General features: G+C 45.6%; 1 protein-coding gene across 4 annotated transcripts in view; it reads right to left on the bottom strand.

The window, feature by feature from the left end:
* TTYH2 (tweety family member 2) overlaps positions 1–15,579 on the bottom strand; it is a 94,719-nt gene that overhangs the window by 42,830 nt on the left and 36,310 nt on the right. The window lies entirely within an intron of this gene.

Below are 15,579 nucleotides of genomic sequence, written 5' to 3'. Positions count from 1 at the left end.
GAGGCCACTTCCCGTCACGCGAGAAGGAGGCCACTTCCCGTCACGCGAGAAGGAGGCCACTTCCCGTCACGCGAGAAGGAGGCCACTTCCCGTCACGCGAGAAGGAGGCCACTTCCCGTCACGCGAGAAGGAGGCCACTTCCCGTCACGCGAGAAGGAGGCCACTTCCCGTCACGCGAGAAGGAGGCCACTTCCCGTCACGCGAGAAGGAGGCCACTTCCCGTCACGCGAGAAGGAGGCCACTTCCCGTCACGCGAGAAGGAGGCCACTTCCCGTCACGCGAGAAGGAGGCCACTTCCCGTCACGCGAGAAGGAGGCCACTTCCCGTCACGCGAGAAGGAGGCCACTTCCCGTCACGCGAGAAGGAGGCCACTTCCCGTCACGCGAGAAGGAGGCCACTTCCCGTCACGCGAGAAGGAGGCCACTTCCCGTCACGCGAGAAGGAGGCCACTTCCCGTCACGCGAGAAGGAGGCCACTTCCCGTCACGCGAGAAGGAGGCCACTTCCCGTCACGCGAGAAGGAGGCCACTTCCCGTCACGCGAGAAGGAGGCCACTTCCCGTCACGCGAGAAGGAGGCCACTTCCCGTCACGCGAGAAGGAGGCCACTTCCCGTCACGCGAGAAGGAGGCCACTTCCCGTCACGCGAGAAGGAGGCCACTTCCCGTCACGCGAGAAGGAGGCCACTTTCTGTCACACAAGACACAAAAAGACGCCACTTCCGGTCACACAAGGAGCTGCTGTCACTCAAGACGACGACTACTTCCTGTCACACAAGAAGGAGGCTACTTCCTGTCACATAAGGAAGGAGCTATTTATCTACTAAATGGCCATGCGCCACGCTTATGTGTCTAGTTTATACGTATTCTTTCCTAGCTCCATCAGTCCTCCATTAGCTCTACCTGGTGATCAGAGATACGTTAACCCATCCCCTCCAATCCTGCTCATTATGCTCTGCCTGGCAACCACTCAAAAAAGTGGTTGCCAGGCCACTTAAAAAGACAATGTGATTTTCAGGCTTTGTCTCTCATAGTTGAGGTCTACCTATGATGTAAGCTACAGGCCTCTCTCATCTTTTTAAGTAGAACTTGCACAATTGGTGGCTGACCAAATACTTTTTTCCCCACTGTATATACGAGGAGTATTCAATAGTCTGGCGGAGATACGGGAAATCCAGGAGTATAACATGTGATTGTTACAGCCTCTTTGTTTTCCTGCATATTCAACTTTGATGTGATCTGTGGTCATGAATCAGCTGAGGGGAGCTCAGAAAATATAAAGATAAACAGTTACAAACTCCTTGAGAAACTGTTACAATGAGCTCACTTGCGGATTCTCAGTTAACTCATTTTGCAGCATCACAGATGCCATAGAAGGCAAACGATGCAACATTTTTAATGAAACCCAATTACAAAAATTATTTTTAGCCTTGAATAAATGCAATAAGATAAAAAAAACAACAACAAGCGTACCGAAAGGTGGACAACCCTTTTAATGGAATATCACCCAGCCAAGAAGTACTGATGAGGGAGCAAGAACTCCAAAACAGCTGTCGAAACTTGGTTGTCTCGTTTGGCTGATATCCCTAGTCGCTTTTCAAGACTCTTACCAGCGAGTCATTTGCTTTTAGAGCAGACACCAATAGGCGGCACTAGAGATACAGTTTTCTTCCTAATTCCCATACTTTTTCCCATGAAGCACTGCTTCAGCTGGATCTCCTTAATGAGAACTAGTACCCTCCATAACTATGCATGGAAAAGTGGATGTAAGCATGGTCTGTTGAGTGGGCCAAGCTACCCAAAAGGGCGTACTGTACATAATGTAAACCTATTACATTCCCTTGTGGAATCGAATAATGGATCAGCCTATTCTCTCCTGTCCCTTCTGCTCGGGCGCTGCCTAAATAATTGAGCCTTCAGTGAATCTTTTGTATAGAGGGAGATAACGTACTCTGCTATTTTAAGGCATAGCTGCTAAAATCTGCCCTGAGGTTTTGTTATATAACGAGCTCCTTCTGACAGCCCATTTACAGGCACGGGGCTGAACCTCCTCCACCCTCCCCTCCCCCGACTGATCCATGCCTGACATCTCTAAGTGACAATAATCAATGGCACAGATTCGTTTTCCCAGTAATTCACAGGGTTCGAGTAAAAACTGTCTATCAATAGCGCAATGTGAAGGAAAAAGGAGATGGACACTGTAAATGAAGAATAACTGATGATCCTTCAGATAAGATCACCCATATCTGCGCTCTGAAATTCAAGGAAAGTGAATACTATTTTTTTATTTTCTTTAATTTTTTTTTTCATTTTTAGTTGCAGGTAATCAAAATGTACAATTTTTTTTCCATTTTATTCACATGCAAAAAATAATAATTTTTCCAACTTGTTCACCTTTGGGAACTTTTTTATTTATTTAAATGCATCTAATTTGAGCTAAAAAATCATTTTTTGAAATTAGGTTACTTTTAAAAAATAAAAAAATTGCACCATGCTGGCTGCAGAATGAGTTAACTGAGAATCGGTCAGTGAGTTTTTTCTGAAGGGAGAGTTTGTAACTTTTACTGGTCTTTTTTTCTGATTTTCTCTCAGCGGATTTATAACCATAGACAACTTCAAAAACAAAGCACAATGGTGCAACATTTATAATGAATCGCAACTCCAAAAAAAGATTTTTAGCCCCAAAAACATAAAAGAAAAAAAAATTATTATATTTATATATATTTTATATCTATATTAGTGAAAAGCGAGCGTGCTCGCAACTGCTCGATAGTAGCACGAGCAACTCCCTGCTCGAGATGCTTGGCGAGTACTTACGGGTTGCTCGGGTGGGAGTTCAGGTCCCCGTCCCGCATTTTTGGCGCTCTTTAGACAACAAATAAACATGCGGGGATTGCCTGCCACTCATTGTAATGCCGTAGCCATGTTGGTTGTGGCATTACAGTGATTGGCTATATTACTGGTGATAGCAGTAGTTAGGCAGGCAGGGTTTGAGAACACTGTATACAGCAGAATAGGGTCCATTGCACATTCTGTCTGCTGCTGTTACAGATATCCATATCTCTAGATATCAGGGCTAAGTTTTTTTTTGCTCTTAATACGGATTATTTCCTTAAAAAGCAATAAAGTACTCCACTTTACTGCTCCATTTGCTTGTTAGCAGAATACAGGCAGATTTTTTTGATTTTATTCGCATTGCTGTATTGTGGAAGCAGAGAAAGATGTCCATCATAAGACGTGATCCGATATTACTGCCGTAATAATCTTGACATTTTGTGGAGATTGCCAAATATTACACTCCAGTTAAAGTCTGGCAGTTGTGTGTTCAACCTATTCAAACTTGGTCGCTAACCAGTACCATGTCTGTAAAGCCATTTCCTAAAACCGTGGTCATCACACGTGATCCCATATTACTGCGGTAATAATACAGACATTTAGTGGAGCGAGTAAATTATTATACTCCATTTAAAATGGGCATGGCGCATGGCAAGGGATGGGGAAGTGGATGTGATGGTGAACGCAGAGGCAGAGGCCATGGGCAAGATGAAACTGTTCATGCTGAGGGAGCACAACAAGCACCCACATCATGTCGAATTACCTTCCTGTCCAAATTACTAGGGGGCCGCAGAACACCACTCTTGAAGCCAGAGCAGGTTGTTGGTTGGATAGCAGATAATGCTTCCAGTCAGTTTGCCGCCGCCGCCGCCACCACCACCCTGTCTTCCACACGGTCCAGTCTCAGTAGCCATGAGTCAGGACCACATATTCCTCACCCTGATCCTCCTTCCCACCATCCTTCCTCCCACCATGCCAAGTGCCCAGAGACAAGAGATCCCACATTTAGACACTCCAAAGAGCTGTTCACTCTTCCATTTATAGATTCAGGCCTCTTGCCCGGCCCGCCTCAAGTGGGGAAAGAGGAGATCGCATGTAGCGATGCCCAAATATTTGAGCATCCACGGTCACACGAAGGCGACTGTGGGAAACTGCAATTACGGTCACAAGAGGTGGATGATGATGATGAGACAATTGCCACCAGGTCAGGAGGAGGCCCAGGGTGTGTATGTGCAAGACGAGGTGGTGGACAATGAAGTCACTGACCCAACCTGGAAAAGTGACATGCATAGAAAGGAAAGCAGCAAAGAGGGCGAGGGAGGCATAGCACCACAACAGGCAGGAACAAGCAGTGGGGTGGCCACAGACACAAAGCACGCAACGGTTTCCCGGAACACCAACAAAAGGGAAGTTACCAGTCCAACTGTTAGGTCTGGTTCTTATTTAAAGATGTCCAGATAACCCCAAAAAGGCCATTTGCAACATCTGCCAGGCCAGCAAAACTACCAGCCTGACCACCACCAGCATGCTCAGGCACATGACAGCTAAGCACCCAACTAGATGTGACAAACGCCAGGGTCCAGAAACCGTGTTTGCAGGTGACACCACTGCCTGTTCCGCTATGAGGCGTGCACGCCAATAAACTGTCCATGGCACAGGCGAAGATGCCTCCCGCCCTGCACCCGTCGTTGCACACTCGCAACCACCACCATCAGCAACTGACGCGCCCCCTGGGCCAGTGCTGTTTGGGGAATACCCGGAGCCGGATCAGATGGGGGTTGTAGTCTCCGAGTGGCGGCGACCCGGTCCGTGCCCAGGGTGTCAAACTCAGTGTGTGGCAGTCTTTACAGATGTTGTTAAGTGTTCTTAGTGTCGACTACGCCACCCGTTGATTTGCGGTCAAAAGGCCGCCGCTGCAGCAGGGTCCGCTGAGGCTGGTGGTATGTGTGCAGCTGTGGTAGTATAACCTCCAACGGGAGGGGTATAGCCTCAGGGGGTCAGGTGTAGAGGATGGTGGTAGTGGAGGTGCAGTGTGGATGGTAAGAAGACTCTGAGTCGGGCTGTGCAGTTCAGGGTTTTTACTTACTGCTGTTCTGTTGGTCACTCTGGCCTTGAGTGACCGCCCGAGCCGTGCTGCGTCCACCAGGTCCTGGACTCGGCCAACCCCCAAGCAATTCTGGAGCGTGGTCCTGAGCTCCCTTTCTGACTTTCCTTTCTACTGGCCGTTCTCACCAGGGGTCCACTTATGTCCGGCTCCCTCGGGCCTCTTGGTGGGTGCACCTCTTCGGGGTTCCCTGACCCTATACCTGGTGTGCCTTCCTTGTGGACTTGGTGAGGGTAGTCGCAGATCCTGCCCACGACCTCCGGTCTCTGGCTAAGGTGTGCTTTGCCTCTGCCAGCTTGGGATCCGGTACCCTTGTGCCAACCCTTCACCCTTCTGGTCTGGTTCTGGGTTCTTGGGGTTCCTTCTTCTTCCCCTCTGGGTCCTTCTCTTCTCCTCTCTCTCTTCTCTCTGCAGGCTCTCCTGGACCTCTCTCAGGACTGACCCTCTACAAAAGACCCTGTTCTAAGATGGTGCCCACCTTATATACTCCCTCTATGTGTGAGCTCAGGTGACCAGCACCCAATGAGCTCCTAGCCTTACCCAGACTGCTCCCCCTATCTGCCCCTACACTACTGGGATGTTCCACCCCCCTCCCACTCCAGCCAGGGACAGACGCTGTCGTACCTGCACATATACCTAGTGGGAGTACCATCGGTCTGTCCCCCGGAAATGGGATGTGTGTAGTGTATGCAGCTAACTGAGCTCAGTTCCACACTCCATCCTTACCCGGGAGTGGAATATCACACCTCTGGCTTGAGGTGCAATACCCCTGTAGCAGCCGAATCCTCAGGGTGCTACACAACCACGTCCACGCCCTTGTCCCAGTGCAGCGTTCAGTTGTCCCTACCCTAGTCGTTTGAACGCAAATAAGCAGCCAACGCCCCACAGGCCACACTACTAAACTACCACATTTCTAGAATGCTTACATTTGAAATGTTGCCTTTTAGGCTCGTGGAGACGTAATCTTTCCGCAACCTGGTGCCAGTGGCCGTCCCTCGGTCCCCAGCTGCCACTATTTCTCCCGGTGTTCCGTCCCCACCTTACACGACCACGTGTCCCAGAACATTACCCGTGCCCTCAACAACGCAGTTACTGGGAAGGTCTATCTAACCACAGATGCATGGACAAGTGCTTGTTGCCAGGGACGGTACAGCTCGCTGACGGCAAACTGGGTTAATATAGTGGAAGCCGGGACCCAGTAGGATCCTGGGATGGAACACATCCTCCCGACGCCGAGGAATGCAGGCCCTGGGTCAATCAGGGTAGCCCCTACATTTTACAGCTCCTGCACCTCCTCCTCCTCCTCAGCCTCAGTCTCCGAAATGACATCAGTCGGAAGCAGGAAGCACTGCCTCGGCCAAGCGGCAACAGGCTGTGCTGAAGCCAATATGCTTAGGTGACAAACCGGACACCGCCAGTAACTGGTGGTGGCTCTGAAGCTAGGCAAGTTCGTATACGTACCATGCCTGGTTCAGCGGTTTCTCAAAACCTACCTGGATCTGACTGAGCTGCTTGTCAAAGTATGCCGTGTGTGTGCCCATTTTCCAAAGTCACCTACAGCTTCCACCCCCCTCACCGTGCTTCAGCAGCGTTTGCAGCTTCCAGCTCATCGACTGGTGTGCAATGTCACCACGTATTGGAACTCTACATTGCAGATGTTGGGAAGGATTTGTAAGCAGCAGAGGGCAGTTGTTGAGTACCAGCTTCAACACGCCCGTCGTTATTCAGGTCAGCCTCCGCACATAAAAGCTGATGAGTGGGCATGGATGTCAGATATCTGTGCCATCCTCCAAAACTTTGAGGACTCCCAAGATGGTGAGCGGCGATGACGCCATAATTAGCGTCAACATCCCGCTTCTCTGTCTTAAAACGCTCGCTGCTCACAATTAAAGAGGAGGCATTGCAGGTGGAGCACGATGACATGGCGCAAGGAATCATACAGGATGATGCCACACAGCCCAGCCTCACCTCATCCTAACGTGGATTGGGTGATAAAGAGGAGGAGGAACAGGAGCTGGTTTCCTGCGCTACAGATGGTACTACCCACACAAGTGTCATACCGTCTGTTCAGCGTGGATGGCTGAGGAGAGGGAGAATGAGGAGGAAGATGAGGAGGAGAGCATGGACAGTCATTCTCTTGGTCAGGACAGGGAAGACCTGGCTGTTGGCAGTCTGGCACACATGGCTGACTTTATGTTCCTCTGCCTTTCCCATGACCCTCGCGTTGTACACATTTTGGCCGACAGTAATTACTGGTTGGTCACACTTCTAGACCCACGCTACAAGGAGAACTTTCTATCTCTTATTCCCGTGGGGAAGAGGTCTAGTAAAATGTTGCAGTACAAGAAGGCCCTTGTTGAGGAATTAAAAAAATTCTCATCTGAAAAACGCTGGCGGCAGAGGTCACAGTTCCTTGGACAACCAAGGAGTACAGGCGAGGGAGACACAAATACGATGCAGCAGAGGCAGGGGAGCACTGTCAAAGGTGTGGGACAGTTTTCTCAGACCCTCCCAGCACACAGGCCCTGATGCGCAGGGTACTCTGACAAGGAGAAACGTTTTTGAAAATGCTGAAGGAGTACCTTGCCGACCGTACCAACATCCTAAGGGATTCCTCATTGCCTTATAACTATTGGGTATCGAAGCTGGACACGTGGCATGAACTGGCTCTCTACACCTTGGAGGTCCTGGCCTGCCCTGCTAGCGTTTTGTCAGAACGAGTTTTTAGTGCCACCTGGGGCATTATAACTGATAGGCGCATCCGCCAGTAAAACTGAAAATGCTAAAAGGCTGACTCTTATAAAAATGAACAAGGGCTGGATTGGGCCAGACTTATCAACACCACCGGATGATAGATAGCAGTGGAACAAAGTCAAATCCAGTGGCTTTTATATTTTATTCTATTCCCATGCACCCCTTCACACCCAGACATGGGTATACGCTTCCTGATTTTTTGTATTTTCTGTTGTCCTCCTCCTTCTCCTCATCCTCCACCACCATATCACAAGGGTGACAGTGATGCAACACCCACATAATTTTTTTTAAGGGCGTTTATAATGCCCGTAGAAATTTTTTTTTAGAGGCCTACCTCTAACATTATGTATGTTATACAGTATGTTAATGTATACCCCCCTCGGGGTAAATGTTTTTCAGCCCATGCACTTAGTCCATGGGCATTACCAGTATAGGAGACCCACTCCTTAACAATGGTAACAATTTTTTTAATGAGGACCTCCTCTATGTCTCTTCAAAGGGGTATTGGGGTACGTCCAAATTTTTGCCAGCCATTGCAGTCAATGCATAAGCAATAACAATATAGGAGACCCACTCTTTAATAATGGGAACAACAAAGCATAGCCGGCTTATGGCCCTCTAACAATAGTAAGGGCCACCTGATGGCCCTGTAAAAATAGGCTTTGTGACTTTCACAGTCCCTCCTTCATAAACCAAACAGGATTTGATCAGGTCTCACACACCATATGGTAGTAAAATGTTAAAATGACATTTACTGGTGAATGCATTTTTCACCATTGAAAGCAATGCAAAAGTGAAAAAAAAGCATCAAAAACGCTATGTGTGAACATAGCCCAAGGTGTGGAGGAGCATTTTTTTTTGCCTTATACACACACAAGTCATTACCCTGAAGAACGTTCCTTAATGTTTTTCCAGGAAAATCCATTTTGGCATGTTTTATTGAGAGTCCGTTAAAGTGGCATAACACTCAGACAACATTGCTCACAGTAGTGACCTGGAGTCAGAGATGATTCCAGGGGTCTTCCCCATGCTGTTCCCATGTCGTTTCAGCACTGTTCTAGATAAATTTTTAGGCTCCCTGCAGACCCAAACATTACGATTTGCTCAACCTGAGCATTTTAGTGCTCGCTCATCACTAATCTGTCTATATCTATCTATCTAGCGCTATATACACTTAAAAGTGGTGTGAAAAAGTGATTGCCCCCTAAACCTAACAACTGGTTGGGTCACCTTTAGAAGCAACAACTGCAATCAAGCGTTTGCAATAACCAGCAATGAGTCTTTTACAATTCTTTTACAGGAATTTTGGCCCACTCATCTTTGCAAAATTTTTGTAATTCGGCCACATTGGAGGGTTTCCGAGCATGAACAGCCTTTTTAAGGTCATGCTACATCTCCCAAAGTTTTGGCGACCAAGATGTTTTCTGGCAAAATTGAGACGAGCCTTAATGTTCTTTTTGCTCAGCAGGGTTTTCGTCTAAGAACTCTGCCATACATGCCATTTTTGCCCAGTCTCTCTCTTATGGTGGCGTCATGAACACAGATCTTAATTGAGGCAAGTGAGGCCTGCAGTTGTTTGCATGTTGTTTAGGGGTCTTTTGTGACCTCTTGGATGAGTTGTCGCTGCGCCCTTGGGGTAAGTTTGGTCAGACGGACACTCCTGGGAAGGTTTCACCACTGTTCCATGTTTTCGCCATTTGTGGATAATGGCTCTCACTGTGGTTCGCTGAGTCCCAAAGCTTTAAAAATGGCTTTATAAGCTTTTCCAGACTGATAGTTCTCATAGTTCTCAATTACTTTGTTCCTGAATTTCTTTGGATAGCAGCATGATGTCTAGCTTTTGAGGATCTTTTGGTCTACTTCACTTTGTCAGGCAGGTCCTATTTAAGTGATCTCTTGATTGAGAACAGGTGTGGCAGTAATCAGGCCTGTGTGTGGCTAGGGAAACTGAACTTCGCTTCCCAAAAATGTGATAAACGACAGTTTATCTATGTTTTAATGGGGGGGGGGGTGCAATCACTTTTTCACACAGGGCCCCGTAGATTTGGATTTATTTTTCCCTTAATAGGAGAGACCTTCATTTAAAAATGATACATATACACTGTGTGCAGAATTATTAGGCAAATGAGTATTTTGATCACATGATACTTTTTATACATGTTGTCCTACTCCAAGCTGCATAGGCTTGAGAGCCAACTACCAATTAAGTAAATCTGGTGATGTGCATCTCTGTAATGAGGAGGGGTGTTGACTAATGACATCAACACCCTATATAAGGTGTGCTTATTTATTAGGCAACTTCCTTTACTTTGGCAAAATGGGTCAGAAGAGAGATTTGACGGGCTCTGAAAAGTCCAAAATTGTGAGATGTCTTGCAGAGGGATGCAGCAGTCTTGAAATTTCCAAACTTTTGAAGCGTGATCACCGAACAATCAAGTGTTTCATGGCAAATAGCCAACAGGGTCGCAAGAAGCGTGTTGGCCAAAAAAGGCGCAAAATAACTGCCCATGAATTGAGGAAAATCAAGCGTGAAGCTGGCAAGATGCCATTCGCCACCAGTTTTGCCATATTTCAGAGCTGCAACGTTACTGGAGTATCAAAAAGCACAAGGTGTGCGATACTCAGGGACATGGCCAAGGTAAGGAAGGTAGAAAAACGACCATACTGGTATGGGCTGGTATCATCAAAGATGCACTTGGGGACACTTTCAAAGTTTGCCCAATTTTTCGCACTGACTGACCTTCATTTCTTAAAGTAATCATGGCCACTCGTTTTTCTTTACTTAGAATTTGTATTATGGCAAGAAAAAAGCAGCTAACAGTCTATTCAGTAGGACTATCAGCTGTGTATCCACCAGACTTCTGCACAACACAACTGATGGTCCCAACCCCATTTATAAGGCAAGAAATCCCACTTATTAAACCTGACAGGGCACACCTGTGAAGTGAAAACCATTTCCGGTGACTACCACTTGAAGCTCATCAAGAGAATGCCAAGAGTGTGCAAAGCAGTCATCAAAGCAAAAGGTGGATACTTTGAAGAACCTAGAATATAAGACATATTTTCAGTTGTTTCACACTTTTTGTTAAGTATATAATTCCACATGTGTTAATTCATAGTTTTGATGCCTTCAGTGTGAATGTACAATTTTCATAGTCATGAAAAGACAGAAAAATCTTTAAATGAGGCGTGTTCAAACTTTTGCTCTGTACTGTAGGTATATACGCACATATATATATATATATATATATATATATATATATATATATATATATATATATATATTTACTTTATTTTTCATTTTATGAATTTTTTCATGCAAAATGCTCTATTTTCCATTTTTTGCATGTAATATTGTCATACTCACCAATACTGAAAACACATTTGGGACATTTTAGTCCTCCCCCGAAATCACCCAGAAAATACCCCCAAAATGCCTACTTTTTGACCTGCTTTACAGCCTCATTCTCAAGATCCCCCCCCCCCCCAAAAAAAAAATAGGACTGTTGGCAGGTATATAATAGATTTACAGAATATGTTCATATAGAGGTTTCTTCTTTTTTACTTACCATATTTTCAATTGTACAATATTTTCCTTATAATAAAAAAAAATCTTTTGAATGTATTTTTATTAAATACCAAAAGTATTTATATAAAAATTATATTATATATTCATTTTCTATAATTGTATTTTATTTGTAAAAGTACAAACTTTTTTTTTTTTTTTTTTTTTTTTTACACTTTTCTGTATGTAATATGCTTTTTTTTAAAAAAAAAGGTTATGTAGAAAAAGCTGATTTGAAGTTAAACATTCTACGTTCTATTATGTACTCTGGAGTTTCCACATCAGATATTTCCATAAGACAAGGTTTTATTAGATTAGGATTCTAGTCTGGGTTTAGTGTTCCATTTGGATTATTAGGCCTTGGCCTAAAAATGCATCAAGCTTTATTTTACTTGTTACGCTGCTATTCTTCCTTGTGTATTTTGCTGTGAAAATGATCATTTCTAGTGTTGAGCGAGCACTAAAATGCTCGGGTGCTCGAAGCTCGGGCTGAGCTCGCCGTGATACTCGGGTGCTCGACCCGAGCAGCGAGCCCAATGTTAGTCTATGGGAAACTCTAGCATTTTTGCGGTGGCACCCCCGGCAGTCTTTTAAAAGCCTAACAAGTGCCCAAAACGATAGTGACAGTGCTCAAATGATATGGGGACAGCATGGGGATCGCCCCAGGAAGCATTTCTGACCCCCAGGTCACTGCTGTCAACAACGTGGTCAGAGGTATTAAGCCACTTTTACAGGCTCACAATAAAACGTTCAAAAACGAAAGTGAAACTTCTTTCCTGTGAAATATGTTAAGGATAGTGTTGAGCGATACCTTCCGATATCAGGAAATATCGTATCGGATTGGATCGGACAGATACCCAAAAAGTATCGGATATCGCCGATTCCGATACCGGAAACCAATGCAAGTCAATTGGACACAAATATCGGAATGAAAATAAACCCTTTCTTTCCTTGTAGGTTAATTCTACATGAAGTAAAACAACTAAGAATAATGTAGAATGTATTAGAAGGAAAAGCCGGCAATTCATCAGCGGCATACACCAGTACCCGACAATTTACAACAGAAAGAATAGAGCTTCACACATAGATTAGATAGATAGAAACATGTCAGTCACATATATATGAAGTACAGTGACAGTATTGCTTACTGTACTTGTCATTTAGTGTAAAGGATTTATTTAAAAAAATAATAATGTTTTCATGCACCGTCTCTTTAAGAAAGCCAGCCGGCAATTCAGCATCTGTACCCGACAATTTTGAATAGAAGGAATAGAGAATCATACATAGATTAGTTAGATAGAAACATGTCAGTCACATATATATGAAGTACAGTGATAGTGTTGCTTACTGTACTTTTTTAGTGTAAATGATTTATTTAAAAATATAATAGTGTTTTCATGCACTGTCTCTTTAAAAAAGCCGGCCGGCAATTCAGCATCTGTACCCGACAATTTAGAATAGAAGGAATAGAGAATCATACATAGATTAGATAGAAACATGTCAGTCACATATATATGAAGTACAGTGACAGTGTTGATTACTGTACTTGTCATTTAGTGTTAAAATAAAGGATTTATTTAAAAAAAAATTGGCGTGGGGTTCCCCTTAATTTTAGTCTCTAGCGGAGGTTAAGCAGACGGCTGGGGCAGATGTTTGAAGCCTGGGAAGGGGGTAATATCCACCGAGCTTCCCAGGCTACTAATATGAGCCCCCAGCTGAATACCTAGCCTTTACTAGCTATTAAAATGGGGGACCCCCTCAAAAAAATGACGTGGGGTCCCCCCTAATTTAATAGCTAGCAAAGGCTAGGCAGACAGCTGGGGGCTGATATTAATAGCCCAGGAAGGGTGCCATGAATATTGGCCCCCTCCCAGGCTAGAAACACCAGCCGTCAGCCGCCCAAGAAATGGCGCATCCATAGGATGCGCCAATTCTGGCACTTAGCCTCGCTCTTCCCACTGCCCTGTAGCGGTGGCAGTGGGGTAATGGGGTTGGGGTTGATGTCAGCTTATAATGCCAGCTGACATCAAGCCCAGGTTAGTAATGAAGAGGCGTCTATAAGACACCCCCATTACTAACCCCATAGTCAAAGTTAAAAAAAAAAAAAAAAAAAACAGAAACACCCAGAATAAAGTCCTTTAATTGAAATAAACACACAATTCTTTATTGTTCTAAATTAAACTCTACTTACCATCACGCCCATTCCAGGTGAAGCCAACGATCTCCTGCAATAAAAGAAAAATAATAAAGCAACCTCATCCTTACCTTTCCATGGTTCCCAGGACAGCTTCAGCTCTGCTACATCGAGATGACAGGCTGGACCGCAGCAGAACGCTGCCATCCAGCCTGTCATCCCGCAGACACTGAGAAGCGCAGGCATGCTTGCGCTCCTTAGTGTCTCTCTGTGACGGCATCCAGATGAGCCGAGTTCATGTCCAATGAACTCAGCTCACCTCATGCACATCACTGACAGCGTGGGAGAATTCTCCTGCACTCAGCGCTTCAGCGTGAGAATTTTCCCACGCTGTCAGTGACGTGCATGAGGTGAGCTGAGTTCATTGGACATGACCTCACCTCATTCACGTCACTGACAGCGTGGGAAAATTCTCACGCTGAAGCGCTGAGTGCAGGAGAATTTTCCCACGCTGTCAGTGACGTGCATGAGGTGAGCCGAGTTCATTGGACATGACCTCGGCTCATCTTTATGCCGTCACAGAGAGACACTGAGGAGCGCAAGCAAGCCTGCACTTCTCAGTGTCTGCGGGATGACAGGCTGGATGGCAGCGTTCTGCTGCGGTCCAGCCTCTCATCTCGATGTAGGAGAGCTGAAGCTGTCGTGGGAACCATGGAAAGGTAAGGATGAGGTTGCTTTATTATTTTTCTTTTATTGCAGGAGATCGTTGGCTTCAGCTGGAATGGGCGTGATGGTAAGTATAGTTTAATTTAGAACAATAAAGAATTGTGTGTTTATTTCAATTAAAGGACTTTATTCTGGGTGTTGTGTTTTTTTTAAATACTTTACTAGAAATTCATGGTGGTCATATCTAATATTGGCGTGACCCCATGAATTTCGGGCTTAGGGCCAGCTGATAATGCCAAGCTGGCCTTAACCCCTTTATTACCCAGTGAGCCACAGCACCAGGGCCCTGGATGAGTTGGGTACAGCGCCAGAAGATGGCGCTTCTATGAACGCGCCATTTTCCGGGGTGGCTGCGGACTGCAATTTGCAGCGGGTGGGGCCCAGAAAGCTTGGGCCTCCCTGCGCTGCGGATTCCAGCCCTCAGCTGCCTAGTTGTACCTGGCTGGACACAAAAATAGGGCGAAGCCCCACGTATTTTTTTTTTTTAATTATTTCATGAAATTCATGAAATAATTAAGAAAAAAAGGGCTTCCCTATATTGTTGTGTCCGGCCAGGTACAAATAGGCAGCTGGTGGTTGGGCACAGCCCGTTCCTGCCTGCTGTACCTGGCTGGACACAAATATAGGGCGAAGCCCCACATCAATTTTTTTTTAATTATTTCATGAATTTCCTGAAATAATTTAAAAAAAATTGACGTGGGGCTTCGCACTATATTTGTGTCCAGCCAGGTACAGCAGGCAGGAACGGGCTGCGCCCAACCACCAGCTGCCTATTTGTACCTGGCCGGACACAACAATATAGGGAAGCCCTTTTTTTCTTTATTATTTCATGAATTTCATGAAATTAAAAAAAAAAAAATATGTGGGGCTTCTCCCTATTTGTGTGTCCAGCCAGGTACAACTAGGCAGCTGGGGGATGGAATCTGCAGCGCAGGGAGGCCCAAGCTTTCTGCCCCCCCCCCGGTGCAAATTGCAGTCCGCAGCCGCCCCGGAAAATGGCGCATTCATAGAAGCTGGATGCTGTACCTGGCTGGCATACAAAAATATGGCAAAGCCCACGTCAAAATTTTTGGGAAAAATTTATTAAAAAATAAATAATAATTTAGGGACTGCATCTTTATTAACTCCTCAATTGTCATTTAGTGTTAAAATAAAGGATTTATTAAAAAAAAAATTGACATGGGATCCCCCATAATTTTAGGCTCTAGCGGAGGTTAAGCAGACTGCTGGGGCAGATGTTTGAAGCCTGGGAAGTGGGTAATACCCATGGAGCTTCCCAGACTACTAATATCAGCCCCCAGCTGAATACCTAGCCTTTACTAGCTATTAAAATGGGGGATCCCCCCCCAAAAAATGACGTCGGGTACCCCCTATTTAATAGCTAGCAAAGGCTAGGCAGACAGCTGGGGGCTGATATTAATAGCCCAGGAAGGGTGCCATGAATATTGGCCCCCTCCCAGGCTAG

The sequence above is a fragment of the Phyllobates terribilis genome, unplaced genomic scaffold, assembly GCF_046119375.1.
Source record: "Phyllobates terribilis strain yellow unplaced genomic scaffold, ASM4611937v1 Scaffold_5__5_contigs__length_657084704, whole genome shotgun sequence".
NCBI classification, from domain to species: Eukaryota; Metazoa; Chordata; class Amphibia; order Anura; family Dendrobatidae; genus Phyllobates; species Phyllobates terribilis.
Note: the sequence above shows the minus strand (reverse complement) of the source record. Positions and strands in the feature narration are given on the sequence as shown.